Source organism: Peromyscus maniculatus, chromosome 3 (genome assembly GCF_049852395.1).
Source record: "Peromyscus maniculatus bairdii isolate BWxNUB_F1_BW_parent chromosome 3, HU_Pman_BW_mat_3.1, whole genome shotgun sequence".
Taxonomy (NCBI): domain Eukaryota; kingdom Metazoa; phylum Chordata; class Mammalia; order Rodentia; family Cricetidae; genus Peromyscus; species Peromyscus maniculatus.
Window position 1 is genome coordinate 23,066,686 of NC_134854.1, and position 16,311 is coordinate 23,082,996.

The following is a 16,311-nucleotide window of genomic DNA, read 5'->3' on the forward strand; positions in this document are numbered from 1 at the left end:
AGCCCCTACCCCCAGTCCTATACCCTCCTCAAAGCCGTGTCCCAGCCCCTATCCCAGTCCTATACCCTCCTCAAAGCCATGTCCCAGCCCCTATCCCAGTCCTATACCCTCCTCAATGCCATGTCCCAGCAAACCTACCCCCAGTCCTATACCCTCCTCAATGCCATGTCCCAGCCCCTACCCCCAGTCCTATACCCTCCTCAAAGCCATGTCCCAGCCCCTACCCCAGTCCTATACCCTCCTCAATGCCATGTCCCAGCCCCTATCCCAGTCCTATACCCTCCTCAACGCCATGTCCCAGCCCCTACCCCAGTCCTATACCCTCCTCAATGCCATGTCCCAGCCCCTACCCCAGTCCTATACCCTCCTCAATGCCATGTCCCAGCCCCCAACTTGGGTGGAGACTCCCTGATCTACCAGAGGCTACACCAGCCTCCAATAGTCCACATAGGCTGTCTACCCTCAGACCCCACCCACTCTCTTGGTGGCCCTCACCCTATCACTAATCCTTTTACCCCTCTTTGTCATGATGTCCCAGCCCCCAACTTGGGCAGAGACCCCATGCTGGACCAAAGACCATGCTGGACACCAGAAATCCAGCCCCCAACTCAAATGGAAACTTCCTGTTCAACCACAAGCTACACCTGCAAGAAGGTCAGAGAGGAAATAGAAACCAAGAAGAAAAGAAAACAACCACAACCAAAAAAAAAAAAAAAAAAAAAAAAAAAAACACCATCAAACAAAGACAAACCCAGAAATTGGTACCTAGACCTATAATCACCACAAATCCAGATGCCTAGACACCAGTGTAAGAGCACAATCAACAACAGCCAGGGCAATTTTTTTACCACCAGAGCCAGATGTCTTACTACAGCAAACCCTGAATGTTCTAATAAAGCTGAAGAACAAGAAAATGACCTTAAAATCAACTTTATGAAGATGATAGTGGTCCTTAAAGAAGAAATGAATAAATCCCTTAAAGAAATTGAGGAAAAGACAAACAAAAAATTGGAAGAAATGAATAAATCCTTTTAAAAAGCCAAACAACAACAGTTGAAGGAAATAAATAAAACTGTTCAAGACCTGAAAATGGAAATAAAAGTAATAAAGGAAACACAAACTGAGGGAATTATGAAACTAGAAAATCTAGATAATTGAACAGGAACTATAGATGCAAGCATCACCAACAGAATACAAGAGATGCAAGAGAGGATCTCAGGCTTTGAGTACATGACAGAAGAGATAGATACATCAGTCAAAGAAAGTGTTAAATCTAAAATCATCTTGACACAAAACATCTAGATCTGGGACACTATGAAAAGATCGAACCTAAGTGGAAGGATTTTTAAAAAGAAGGTGAAGTGGGTGCCTTTTGGCAGGCCTTGCCAAGGTGTGCTACTAGGCAAACACACCGTGAACAACAGAGTTAGTGCAAGGGGCTTATTAGGGGAGGCGAGAGGGGAGGATGAAGGAGCGAAAGGCCACCTCAGAGTGGGGACAGGAGAGAGGCAGGCTGACAGACAGACAGAGAGAACAGGGAAGAGGAGCAAGAGACAAGAAAGGTAAGAGAGGAGCAGAAGAGTGAGCCATGCCTGACTGGCAGTTTTAATGGGTGCGCATGCCCCATAGTTAATGGTGGAAAGTGCGGGGGCCCACAGAGGCTCCCTAGTAAGGTCTTACTCAAGGTTAGCGACTCTGAGCTTGCTTTACCCAGTAGGGCTGCATAATAGGGTGATTTGGCCACAGGTGTGACTACCAGGTGTTCTGAAAGGTCTACACTTGGCTGTACGTTGTACATTGATCTTAAAGGGGGAGGTCTTTTGCCTCTCTCCTTGGTAGCGTATAAAAAGCCCAATAGAATAAATCTCCAAGCAGCTGGGTATTGACCCAGGGCCCTGCCGAAGCTATCCTGTATCTCTTGCTTTCTCTCCATCTCCATCTATATTTCTATCTAATACTTCCTCATTCCTCTCTCCTCCCCACAAGAACCCTTGGACTGGGTGGAGTTGGACTCCCACAGGAAAGGTACCTGGTGAGAGATGATGATGTAACTGCCTTGGCAGCTGAGGCAGGCTGCTGTGGGCACTAACATTCCTACCTTCCTGAGGGAGGACTTGTCCTGGAAGAGGTGGGAATGGAGGGTAGGCTGGGGGTAAGGGAAGGGGGTGGGAGGGGGGAGAATAGGGGAACCCATGGCTGATATGTCGAACAGCCATGGTATTGTAAAATATATATATATATATATATATATATATATATATATATGAAGGTGAGGAAATAGGAAGGGATAGTTGGTGAGGCAGGAAAGGGGGCTCCATGTTCTCTAGACTGCTTCCTGTTGTCTGGAGACACTGGCATCTTTGGAAGGCCTGAGAAAGCTGGGATGCTGGACACCTGTTTTACTCATGTTCAGGCTCTGTGGGAACATCCAGGCTCTGTGCAACTGTCCAGCGCTAGAAAAATGCAGGCTTAGTTGAAGCAATCTGTGAGGTTGGACTAACTGGGGGTAGCCATTTTGAGGCTGTTCAGGACGCAAATTTTGAGGAGACCTGGCAGGTTGCTGGCAGAAGATAAAGTTAAGAAGTTTATGAGGGGAATTTTTTTCTGAGGTCCTGGTAATTGAGGAAGGGCAGTCCCAAGACCAGGGAAAGATGGGGGAGAGAGTCTATCGTCAGGAAAAGGGAGTTGGTGAGGAAAATTGGGCTGTTGATTAACAGTAATCATCTAGAGTCCATTTAAGGACCTGCGCAAAGTGGATTCAAGCTGATTCCCTGGAGCTCACAAGAATTTTTTGAGTTTACAAAAAGAGATTAGTTTTAGATACATAAGCATTCCCACTGTTTGTAATCTGTACTGAAATCCATATTGTAGAGAAGGCAGTAGACTCATGCCTTTGAGTCATAGGAGATGCAAAAATGGTTCTGGTTCAAAGCATTAACACTCTTTCCTCTGTCCAGAAGACTGGATGTATGTAGGTTAGACAGATGTTTTTAGCACAATGAGAAGCACTTTTAAATCAACAAGAAAACAACCAAAGGGAATTTAAAATCTTGAGCTTGTGGCTATGATAATAGCAGCGGTACTCTGCCAGAGCTCGATTAACAGCTTATCAGAACTCCACTGATTAATGTTAAGATTCTAAGCTTTTGAAGTCTGATTATAACAGTAGAATAGTGAGGGAAAGAAATCTGGAACATTTTTCATTTTTATATACCTTAAATCACTTTATCACCATTTAAGATTTCACATCCTCAGACCTTTATACCTTGCTTTACACACCTTAAAACACTTTATTAGACCCCAAAACATTTTCTTAGAGTCTCACAACTTAAGCTTTAAACTTTACACCTTTTTCTATCTAATCATTGACCACAAGACACAGGTGGTTGATTACTGAGGGCAGTCATTGTAGAGTGGGTTCCTTTAAATAAAGGAATAATACAAAATTACATTGAAATCTGCTTTGTGAGTTTCTCTTTTCTGAGTCTGGTAACAAGGTAAGCTGTGTCCAGACCTGGCAGTGGCTCTAGGAGAGTGAGGCCCGTGGCCTGAACTTTACACACAAGGAGAACTGAGGAGGCAGCTGAGGCCTTGGTTGCTGCTGTTAAACTGACAAAGCCATCATTAGCCTAGTCGGCAAACACCATCAGAGGTCTGCGAAGGATAAATTTCACCTGAGTAAGCTGAAGGGCAGAGCAAGCAGCTTCTGAATCTATTAAAAGTGATAGAGACTTAGTGGCTATCTAGACAGCAAACCCAGCTTCCTGCATGGTCATTGGGGGCAGAGGTTCCGGGGTGGCGTCAGTCTTCAGCTGCCAGGTCAGGAAGACCTAACAGACTTTCCTGTGGAGTAAGAACTTGGGGGGGTGGAGCGGGGGTGATGAGCCTACCTTATCTAGGCAAAGCAGGGCACTTGACTCCCCAGTGTCCTGCTTGTCCACAGTTTGGACGGTGTCTTGGAAGCAGTTGAGGTGAAAGGCAGCTTTTTTGCCTAGTGGCCAGCTTTGCCACATTTAAAGCAAGCTGCAGCTAGAGATTCTTCTGTGCCCAATATCTTTGGAGGAGATAGAGATGCTGTCAGGAGCTGGTATGTCTCTCTATCATAAAAAGCTTTTTCATTAAACACTTTAAATGCCATATTCTGCAGAACTATGAAGTATCTGAAGACTATCTGCCTATTAGGTATATCTCAATAGACAAACTTTGCAAATTTGATAATTTCTAAGGTGACTTTTAACTTGTATTTCTTAATTATCCTTAACAGTCTACAATAAGTTAGCAGCTTTCATAAGATTAGGACTTTATGTTCTATCTCTATTAAATTTAGCCTTCAAAATAATGATTTTTTTAATTGAAGCTCTTCTAGTATCAAAGTAAATCTTTTAGTCATAGATAATGGGCTCAGGAAAGAAACCAAAATAGCTTGACTGTGAGTGCCTTGGCAATTCCAAACTGCCAAGGCTATCTCCAGAGAAAGCAAGAAAAAGCAACAGGGAAAGATCTCCAGGGCCAAATGTGAACTGGAGAAAAGGGGGTCTGGGGGCCTGGGGGCAGGGACTGAGGGGGACTGAATGGGCCTAGGGGCCTGGGGGCCTGGAGGCCTGGGAGCCTGGGGGCAGGGAATGAGGGAGCCCAGAGGCTAACACTGTCCTTGACAAGCCAGTAGGCACCACTGTCACTTGTTCAAGGAAGGACTACAAGCTCCTTCTGCCAGAGGCAAGGAGAACAACTGCCCCCCAGTGAGTAGGAACTTTCCTCAGACACTCAAGGGAATGGGTGCCCCTGCCTAAATGCCCAACCCTGGGAAAACGACCCACTTGGGAAAACAGAATCTCTGTCATAGAATATTTCAGTTTTTGTATAGTGAGTTTATCCAAATAGCTAAGGCTTAAAGTGAGCAAAGATGAAGCTAGACAAATATTACCATGAATCTGAAAAGACCTTAGGAATCTATAAATCTTATTTATCAAATACCTTATTTATCAAACATATGTTGTTACTTATCTAAATTCTCTAGAAGCTTGAGGTTGAACACTTGGCAAAGACATAAGTACTTAGGTGTAATTCCCTAAGTCAGCTTTGTTAATCTGAGTAGGCCTTTATAACCTTAAATTTTTATGACCATATAGAATATATTCTAAAGCAGAGTTGAATCACATATACAGTATGTTGTAACAAATATAACCTTATATTTCTATCATCATACAAAATTCCATACCAATCCAAAATATTTGAGACTTATTGCTTCCTTAGTCTAAAAGAAGATACAATGAAGAGAGCTCATTAGGACTAAGAAGTGTCACATGAATGGACTCTTTAACCTTGGTAAAGATGGTTGTCAGCCATGTGGCCATCTACATCTGATGAGGTCACTAGCCAAGATGGAAGAACGCCACATGGTTGCTATTTAAAGCATGTTTTTCTGAACAAGAATTGAATTTAAGCTACATGCATATACACACAGTTATATTCAGATTACATTCTATATATGTAGTTGGACTTTCCTTTGCTCATAAAAAACAACATGGAGACTTATTATTAATTATGAAAGCTCAGCCTTAGCTGAGGCTTGTTTCTAACTAGTTCCTACAACTTAAATTAACCCATTTCTATTAATTTACTTCTGCCTTGTGGCTTTATTACCTCATCTCTGTATTGCTTATCTTGCTTGCTCTGCATCTCCTAGCATCTCCATCTTCTTCTTCCCAGTGTCCTCTCTACTCAGAAATCCTGCCTAGCTATTAGCCATTCACCTTTTTATTAAATCAATCAGTGACATGTTTTCACAGTATATAAAAAGATTATTTCACAACATATATACCATGTATGAAATTTTAATTACAAGCCTTTTGTTATAAGCTTAAAGCCAAATTTTATTACAAAGTATGTAGATTTTAAACCATACCCAATGATCAATTCACAAATCCTGAGATAAAAGTTTAAAGCATAATCTTAAGATAGCATTAATTTTTTTTTGTGAGAGTGAGGTAAAAGAAATCATAGAGATAAAAGATTTAAGAGTGAAGAAGTAGAACCTTAGATGTAAGAGACTTGTACAGAGATGCAAGAGAAATGTAGCAGAGCAAGTTTAGGTAGAAGATATTTGGGGATCATTTATGGCCTCAGCAGTTGTGTTTGGGAGAATTTGGAAATCAAGTTTTAATAGGAATGGTCCCCATAGATTCATGTGTTTGAATGTTTGGTCATAGGGAGTGGCACCACTGGGAAATGTAGCCTTGTTGGAGAAGGTGTGTCACTGAGGGCAGGCTTTGAGATCTCACAAGCTCAAGCCAGGTCTATTGGCTCATCAGTTCTCTTCCTGCTGCCTTCAGACCAGGATATAGAACTCTCAGCTACCTCTCCAGCCCCACGTCTACCTGCATCCCACCATGCTTCCAACCTGTAAGCCAGCCCCAATTAAATGTTTTCCTTTATAAGAGTTGTCACACTCGTGGTGTCTCTTATGAATAGAAACCCTAAGACAGAAATTGGTACCTGGGACTGGGGTATTGCTGTGGTGGGCCTGGCCATACTTTTATCTGGAGGAATGTGAACTTTGGGACTTTTGATTAGAAAAGTGGTTGAATACTTTTAGTGGAGTTTAATGGGTCATAGTAGTAGGGGCATGGAAGACAATAGTGCTGAGGGTGATTTGAACTGTAGGGACCCAGCTCAAGAGGTTTCAGAGGAGAATGTTTGTATGTGGCTAAGAGACTGTTCTTGTGATAGTTTGACAAAGAACATGGCTGCTATTTGCTCTTGTCCAAAAAATCTGCCTGAGGCTAAATTGAAGAGTTTTGAATTAGTTGAATTGGCAGAGAAAATTTAAAACAGCCTAGTATTGGCTCTGTCATGCGGTTATTGTTAGGATTCTGCCGCTCCTCCAGCTGCATGACCACACATGCACAGCTCAGTAGCCAATAAGGGGCCTTCGGTCTTATGTCATTCGTGTGCAGCAAGGTCACACAGACTGAATGTGCGGCGTAGCTCCATAAGCCCACATGCACATGCGCAGGGAAATCCTTTGAAAGCCGGTCATAGACTCCTCTCCTCTCTTCTGTAATATCCTCCTCCCTCCTCTCTCCCTTCTCCTCATGTGTCTCTTTCATAGGCCTGTAGCCTGAGATATATTGCTCGTGTTGAACTCCCAGGGAGTCCTCGGGCTGCATACCATGATTCGTTCTCTCTTGATGAAGGATTGAATGCTGTCTGGACTCCTGGGAGTCCTCTGGTACATATACTCCCAGCCCTTGCCCCTCCCTTGACAAAGGGTGGAGTAATTTGTGCTGATAATTTATGCCGGTCCACAGATTACCTACTCTTGGGGACACTCAAGATGGGAGTCTTGGATCCCATTTGTTATTTTAATTTTTTTTTTCTCTTAGCTACAGTCATGGGACATAAAGACTTCCTCCTCTTGGTCCCACTCCTCCTGAGAAACGCCTTAAGTATCCCTAGTTTACATAAATATGGTCACGTAATGGCTGCTTGAACCCTGATATTTCATGGGAATTACCTAACTTCTGCCAGAAACAGGCAAATGAAAAGAGTTACCTTATCTCCATGCTTTTACCTAAGCTCTGAACCCTTCCTTTCTGATTCTTTCTCTCCTGTCCACATGCATTCCTAAACCTGAGGAATCTCTGACTCCAAAGAATCTCGGCTTATCTGACCTCCGCTCTGTTCTCCGGTACGGGGCGGCCACTCCTGCCCGACTCTGGCTCCACTTTCACTCTGACTGTCACCCATTCTCAGCTGCCCTGAATAGCACGGACATGTCTGTAAGCAGGCTAGGACGCATGCAAATGAGGACCCACATTGGGATCATAATAATCCGGATGGCTCTACAGCCAGAGATCAGTTTACAAACTGCCTCCTGGCGGGTCTTCCTAAAGCTGTCCTCACACCAGCAAACTATCAAAAAAAAAAAAAATGTAATTCAAGATACAGAATAAAATCCATCTCTTGTCTCCCAGAGCTTCCCAACATCAGGGCTAAACTTAAGCATCTGGAGAGAGGGCTCCTGCCCCCACAGGTGGAAGTTTCAGCTGTGGCATTTAAGGTACCATGGGAGAGATGAGAAAGCCCATGAACAGAATTGCCAAAAGCTATCCGAGCGGCTGCATAAGGGTGTCCAGGTCTCTGTTTTAAATGTGTGCTAGAAAAGGCCACTTGAGCTGGTGTGTGCCCTGCCCCTCACTTCAAAACGGCACCTAGAGATAACTGGTCAGCTGACTACCCTTGTGCACCTCATGGCATGGGAACATCAAACAAAGACCTCCAGCAGACCTCCTAGGCTTGGCCATGGGCTCACGGGGAACCCAGGATGCAGCATGGGGTGATCCGTTTCCTTCCTGTTGGACACTGAGCCACTTATTCATTCCTGAGGGACTTTTGGGGTCCCACCTCTCCTTCTCCACCTCACCAGACCCCACCACTTAATTGTACTTTTAGGGGTACCTAATGGGAAGAGATTTTCCAGCTAAGGTAGAAGCTTTCATTTCATTTGCTCACTCCATGTGCCTCACTCCAGACCTGTCAGGAGTGCTTCTCCTCCTCATGCACAGGGACACAGACAGGGCCCTGCTCTCTCTCAAGTTCTAGAGGACATCAAGATCCACTGCCTTGCCCCCAATTCCAGAAGAATGAGGTCTCCCCACAAGCTTTTCTCTTCCTGGTTCCCTCTTCTAATTAACTACCCAGCTAATTGTTATAGGATCACCATAGAGCTGGAGGCCAAGGACCATCAAGTAAGGAACAGTAACAGTCCAAATGTATTTTCAACCCCAGACCCAAAAGTGTCTGGGCTCTGCAAAGACAGACTTTAATATAACAATCTATTACTGTGAAATGCTCTCAGCAATTGATCACCTGTGTCTCCTGGATGCTAAACTAGTAAAGGAAGTAAGTGCCTTAAAATAATCTGTCTCTGATAAGACTTATCTCAGGTAAAAATTAAAAGCATGTTCCAAATCTCTCTCTCTCTCTCTCTCTCTCTCTCTCTCTCTCTCTCTCTCTCTCTCTCTCTCTCTCTCTCTCTCTCACACACACACACACACACACACACACACACACACACACACACACATCAATACAGCAGAGTATTAAAACATTACAATAATATGGTCACCAGCTCAGGATTTTAAATTTCTCATGGCTGCTTCTTAATATGTTTAAAATTTTTCTAAGCTCTGGAAACCAGCTCAAATCTATCTGGACAGGTCGGTTCTGCTTTAGATACGTGCAACCCAAACTTCCTGGTCCCGGGACCCCTTCCCTCACCTTAGGGACCCCCTCAAAGTAAAAAAATAAAAATAATAAGAATAATTCTTTTTTCCTAAGCTTTTCTCTGTCTCACCATCACTCCCTCAGACTCAAGCAGCCAGAGTCCCAAGCCAAGAAAGATGGACAACTCTGAGGCAGCAGACAACAGCCCACCATTCCAGGATGCCTAACTACCTCAGAAGCCCCCTTTTCTACCCCCCCAAGAGTCAACCAATGCCCACCAAGTCAGCTGGAAGCAGTTTTTTGGGAGAAATGATGCCCCTATTCCTGTTCACCCACTTTTTTATAATAAGCAAAATGTCTGGCATGTTAGGATTCTGCCACTCCTCCAGCTGCATGACCACACATGCACAGTTCAGTATCCAAGCAAGCAGTCTTACATTGTACATCATCTGTGCACAGCATGGTCATGCAGTCTATGCATGTGTGGTGTAGCTCCATAAGCACACATTCCATGCCCATGTACAGGGAAATCCTTAAAAAGCCAGTCACAGATTCCTCTTCTCTCTCCTCCTTCCCACTCTCTCTCTCCCTGCCCTGCACATGTCTTTCACAGGCCTGATCACTTTTCTGTGCCCCCTCCTCCTAATAAAGCTCTGATAGTGAGTTTTGTCATGCCTCATGACCTTTCCTCACAGAATAAAGGTGCTGCATTTAAAAGCAACAGTTATTAGTGTTCACTATTAGGAAAGTCTATAATAAAAAGGAGCAAATGAGCAAGGAGAAGTACAAATTGTACAGTACAAAGAGAAAGGGGCACCAGGAAGTAAATGGAGCTAAATCTGTGTTTGAGGAGATAAACAGGTTAAAGAAAAGCCTGATGTTAAATGGGATAAAGGTGTGGTGATCTCAGGGAAAGATCCCAACCAGATAAACTTCCAATTTATAAAAAAGCATTAAAGAAAAGCTCAGATCTGGGTGTGGTGGTGCACACCTTTAATCCCAAATAGAAGCAAGTGGATCTATGAGTTCAAGGCCAGCCTGGTCTAAAGATCAAGTTTCAGGATAGCCAAAATTAGGCAGTAAAGTAAACCACCAAAAGCAGAAAGCTGGTGAGGATGTAATTGAACAAAGGGGCCACGTTCTAGCCCCAGAAAGCAGCAAAACTTGGTAGCTTCACACATGTGGCTCTGACTTTAGAATCAAGAATAGAAGAAAAGGAGTTATGAAATCTTCCTCCATGACTAAGGAAAGTGGGATGTATCAGGGGTATCTCTACATGGAGGCCAAGAGAGGCCATTGTGTGAAACTGTGAAGTTTGAAGCATGGATTGCCTTGGAGACACCAAAATGTTGGAGATGCCAGAAAGTAGAATCTGCCCAAAAGAAAGAAGTGTGTTGCAGTCAACAAAGCTGAAAGGAGTTGGAGAGGTGAAGATCATTTTGACATCAGACATGGAGATGCAGAGTTTAGAGTTTGCCCAGCTGGTTTTTGGTCTTGCTTTTGTCCAGTATGACACTATGAAGAGAGCCTATGAGAGGCTATTTGTGGAAGTGCAGCATCCTGCAGGCCCCAATATCAAATTAAGTTCAATCGTTCCTTGTCAGCATTGAAGAATCTCACCTACAAAGCAATTAAAAGACTTAATGCCTGTTGTTAAAAACAACACTGTTCAGGATGTGATCAAGGATAGAATAGCTTCAGCTGATAAGATAAAAAGTTCACGAGAGACTAGAAAATAAATATTTTGGCAAACTGCTATAAATGATCAGAGACCAAAGCTAAAAATACAAATAAATGGCATTGAAATTGAAGTTTTAGTAGACACGGGACTGAAAGTAACAATAATTTCACCAAAATCTTGGCATTCATATTAGCCTCTTCAGTAGGTAAATGTTCAGCTTCTAGGGATTGGAACTTTATTTCAGGTAAAACAAATTGCAAGATGGGTCAAGCATATAGGGCTTAAAGGATAGAAGGAAAATTAAAGCCATATGTAGCTAACATACCAATGAATTTAAGGGGACACGATTTGTTGCAGCAACGGAAAATACAGATTAACATGCCTTCAATCTCAGAGATAAACCAGAAAATAAAGAATATTCTGAGAAAAATATTAAATGGTATTATCAAGAAAAGTCACAGACTGTTCAGGTTGTACATAAGCAGGAAACAGCAGCAGTTGGTCTTTCAAAGGTACCAATAGCTATTGGTGAAATTATTAAGGCCACTCTACATAGTTAAAAGGGAGGTTTATCTAGTGGTGTAACTTACAAATGAAGGGATAGGTAGGTTGCAGGGTCTGGGAAAGATGTAGTACAGTCCAGCGGTGTTCTCTGGAGAACTCTGCTCGCTCTATCTCCAGGGTCCAGGATCCAGGAACCAAGAGAAGGTGGAAAATCCAGCTCTCGGGTCTTCAGGGCCTTCTTTTGGCCCTGCCTTGTAGACGTGATAGTTACTGAAGCCTCAATGGGGGTTGGAACTTCCAGATCAAAGCTGGAATGGCTACCCACTACATCTCCCCCTTTGTCTAAATAAGAAGGTTCTAACTTAATACAAGACTATACACAAAGGAATGGTTATCAAATATTGTCCAGGAATAATGAGGGATAATGACCTAGATAAGATGGAACTACAACCAATGGGAACAATATCAAGGAAGAAACACATACTCAAGTCCAGAGAAGTATAGAGCATAGGTAAATGGCATGTTACAAAGATCATTCCAAAAGGTGTCCTATCCTAAAGAACCTGAATCTAATACTTAATATGTTCTATCTAAGATTATATATATATAATATAATATAATATAATATAATATAATATAATATAATATATAATATATAATATATATATATATGTTGTAACTATAACTGCTAGTCTTCAATCCCATCAAAGATCAAAGACCTGAGAAGGAATATAATGGTACCTGAGAAATGGAAGATGGATGCAAGCAACTTTCGGGACTCTTGCAAGAGTAGACCAAGACAGCTGGCAGCCCGGACAGTCACCTAATGTTTCTCAGCATTGTTGGTGCATTCAAATTGGCTACAGGCCTAGGGTATCTGACAGACCATTTTTCAGAAGCAAGAATTCTGAAAGACCATCTTACCCTGTCTTGGCAGAGTTCAGAAGTCACTTTTCCTTGTGTCCCGCTTGTCCAGAAAGGACAGCACTCATATTGTCAGCAGTTGAGGCAAGGGCAGTTCTTTGCCCAATAGGCCATTTTGTGCCAAGAAGACAAACTTCCAAATGGAAATGTCTTAGAAGCCTAATGTCCTCTCAGGATCAAATTAGTGCTGCCAGGAGCAATTGTGTCTCACGTCAACAGAATTCTAAGTTATTTAAATGCCATATTCTCTAGGTCTATGAAGTGTTTGAAGATTACCTGTCCATCTGACCTATGTATCTGTAAATCTGGAAAACCTAACTAACGTAACTATAGAGATGACAAGCACAGGTGACTATAAATCTATAAGTCTTATCTACCAAAATAACCTAAGGAAGGCTTCATGTAAATAAGGTAAACGGTCTATAAGGAAATGTATGGTAAAGGACAATGACTTCAAAATTGTGACAATACACAAGATATTTATAACAGAGGTAGGAATATATAGTGCAATATGCAATATGACAATAATCTTAAATATATATCAATATACAGAATATCCTAAATAGAATTAGAACATACATAAAGTATGACAGATATAAATTTACATTTGCATCAATATACAAATATTTCAAATAAGAGTAGAAATATATGTACATTATAACAAATATAGTTCTGTATTTGTATCAATTTACAAATTATCTTAAACGGGAATATAAAAATAGTTTACATTTTTATCAACATATAAGAATCCATAAGAGTGCAAATTATCTAAGGCTACTATTTTACTAAATTTGTTTACTAGTATATACAATAATCTACCATAATATCTTATACCTATCCATTCCATTTCTTCTTTTCTCTTTTTTTTTTGAGACACTTTTTCTTTTCTTAATGAGAATACTGAATTTAATATTTTCTTCCACCCCCAACCCTATAACCATCATCCATAACCCCGAGAAATATGAAACCTTAGGGAGAAGGGGCGTCATTTTCTTAGAATTGCTTCCTGTTGTTTAGGGGGTGATGGTATCTCTGTTGGGTACTATGAGAAAGCTCAGAGAGTTAAATCTCAGTTAGACTAACTGTAGGTTCCACAGCAAATCTTAGAGTAATGGGTAAGACTGTCTGAAATTCTGGCAAGAAGTGTAGTATGAAGATGATTACTATGGTATCATTCTGGATTGGGTAGAGTTGTTGTTGTTGAGGCCCCATCTTCCTTCTGGAGACTTCAGAGATTGCTATTGTAAAAACTTATTTTTTTATCAAAATGGAAAGTTTGGATTTAAAGAGGACATAACATGTAAGAAAGGATTCCGAGAGATCAAGAGTAAGCATGGAGAGAATTAGAATTTAGAAGACAATGGTTCCTTTTTATTGGTTTCCTTCTGTCCCACACTAGAGGGCTCTTCTGATATGGGACTGAAGAATCTCTCAACCTTTTCTTTTATCAATATGCTTGGGTTTAGAGAAGGAATGAGCCAATTCCATCTCCAAAGCCAGCTTGGTTTATAATTGAATTGGAATCAAAACTATTCTAGATTGATAGAGATATAGATGTTAGACAGTGAGATTTTACCCTGTGTAGATTTGTACCAATAGATTCCTCTTTCTGCTATAAACATCTGGATATCCAAGGCCTTATGATTTCTGGAAGATGGGTATTTCCATTACCCTGGAAAGACAAAAACAGAACCCTACCCCAACCTTTGATTGTTAAATTTTTGTTACAACTTGTAGAGATGTCATATTGGTGGATGATCTTTTACTTCTTCTCATCAGTGCGTTTCTCCTGTTCGAATCGAATTTTTATTAATTTTGTTGGTATCCATAGCTTTTCTTCTCCTGCAGAAACAAAAGCAAAACCCCTTCCCCAACGTAGAACATATCCAGGTTTTCATTCTGAGGTCAACACATCCTTGAAATAAACCGGTTGGTTTAGCTCAGGAGTTTTGTCTGTTGTCCAATGTCTCTCCACAGCTGTTGTTCCTTTCTCATCAGCATTGAGAAAATTTAAGGTTAATAAAGCACTAAGCAATCTATTTCTAGGAGTCATTGTTACCTGTTTCTGTCTATTTAGCATATCCTTTAAAGTTCGATTGGATCCTTCTATGACTGCTTGGCCTGTGGGATTGTGTGGTATACCTGTAACATGCTTTATATTGTAATAAAAGCAAAGAACTGTCTCATTTTATTGGAGACATATGCTGGGGCATTGTCTGTCTTAATTTGTACAGGTATTCCCATGATGGCCATAGTTTCTAATAGGTGTGTAATCACAGAATCAGCTTTTTCAGAACTCATAGGAGTTGCCCACTGAAATCCTGAATAGATGTCAATAGTATGGTGTACATACTTTAATCTTCCAAATTCTGCAAAATGAAACACATCCATTTGCCAAATTTCATTTCTTTGTATACCTTTTGGATTGCTCCCTGCAGGTAGTGGGATTTGGTTATAGACAGAACAAGTGGGACATTTTTTCACAATATCCTTAGCTTGTTGCCAAGTGATGGATAAATCCTTCTTCAAACCTTTGCTATTTACATTGTATTTCTTATGAAATTCTGAGGCTTCTAGCACATTACCTATTAGTAACTGATCAATCTCATCATTGCCTTGTGCTAGAGGTCCTGGCAGATCTGTATGGGATCTGATATGTGTTTTATATATATATAGGATGTTCCCTTTTTCTGATGATTTCCTGCAATTGTATGAATAATGAAGTTAATTCTGTGTTATCAGGAATAAATTCAGCAGTTTCAAAATGTAAAACAACTCTCTCTGCATATTGAGAGTCAGTGACTATATTGAGGGGTTCTGTGAAGTCCATCAGTACCATAAGAATGGCATACAGTTCTACTTTTGTACAGAGCTGTATGGACTTTGTACCACTTTACTTAAGTCTCCTGATTTATATCCTGCTTTCCCTGATTTATTTGCATCAGTATAGAATGTGAGGACTCCAGAAATTGGCTTTTGTTGTACAATGTGAGGAAGGACCCATTCAGTCTTCTTTATGAATTCTATTCTCTTGCTTTTGGGATAGTGGTTGTTAATCTCTCCCAAAAAGTTACTGCAGGCTCTCTGCCAGTATTGATTATCTTTCCATAGTGATGAAATTTCCTCATTAGTTAAAGGTACTACAATTCCTGCTGGGTCCATTCCTGTCAACTGGCAAAGTCTTAATTTACCTTTTTGAATCAAATCATAGATCTTTTCTATATAAGTCTTTAATTTCTTATTTGGTTTATGTGGTAGGAATATCCATTCCAATATAATATCTTCCCTCTGCATCAAAATACCTGTGAGGGAGTGTCTGGAGGGGAATATGACAAGAATGCATTTAAGTTCTGGATCCACACGATCCACATGTGCTTCTCCAATTGTCTTTTCTACTAGAACCAATTCCTTCTCAGCTTCAGGTGATAATTCTTTTGGAATATTTAACTCTTTGTTCCCTTCTAGAGTATTAGCCAAATTTTGTAGTCCATCTTTGGGTATTCCCATGATACCCAGTAAGTTGAAAATGCTTCCTAACAACTTTTGAAAATCATTAAGAGTCTTCAATTGATCTCTCCTTAGTTGTACCTTTTGGGGTCTAATTTTTTGTAGCTCTATCTTATATCCTAAGTAATTAAAAGAATCTCCTCTTTGTATTTTTTCAGAAGCAATTTGCAGTCCCCAGTGAGGCAAAACTTTTTTTACTTCTTCAAACATGCTTTCTAATGTGTCTAACTTTGGATCAGCTAATGGGATATCATCCATATAGTGATAAATTATGAATTGTGGAAACTTTACACGAATTATCTCCAACGGTTTTTGTACAAAGTATTGGCACAAGGTAGGGCTGTTTAACATTCCCTGTAGGAGGACCTTCCATTGGATAATAGAAAAAAAAACTGCTGAATTAAATCAGCCTGTATATTTTAAAGATATGTTGACCTCTACCTCCAAATGGAAACCAGAATATGTGT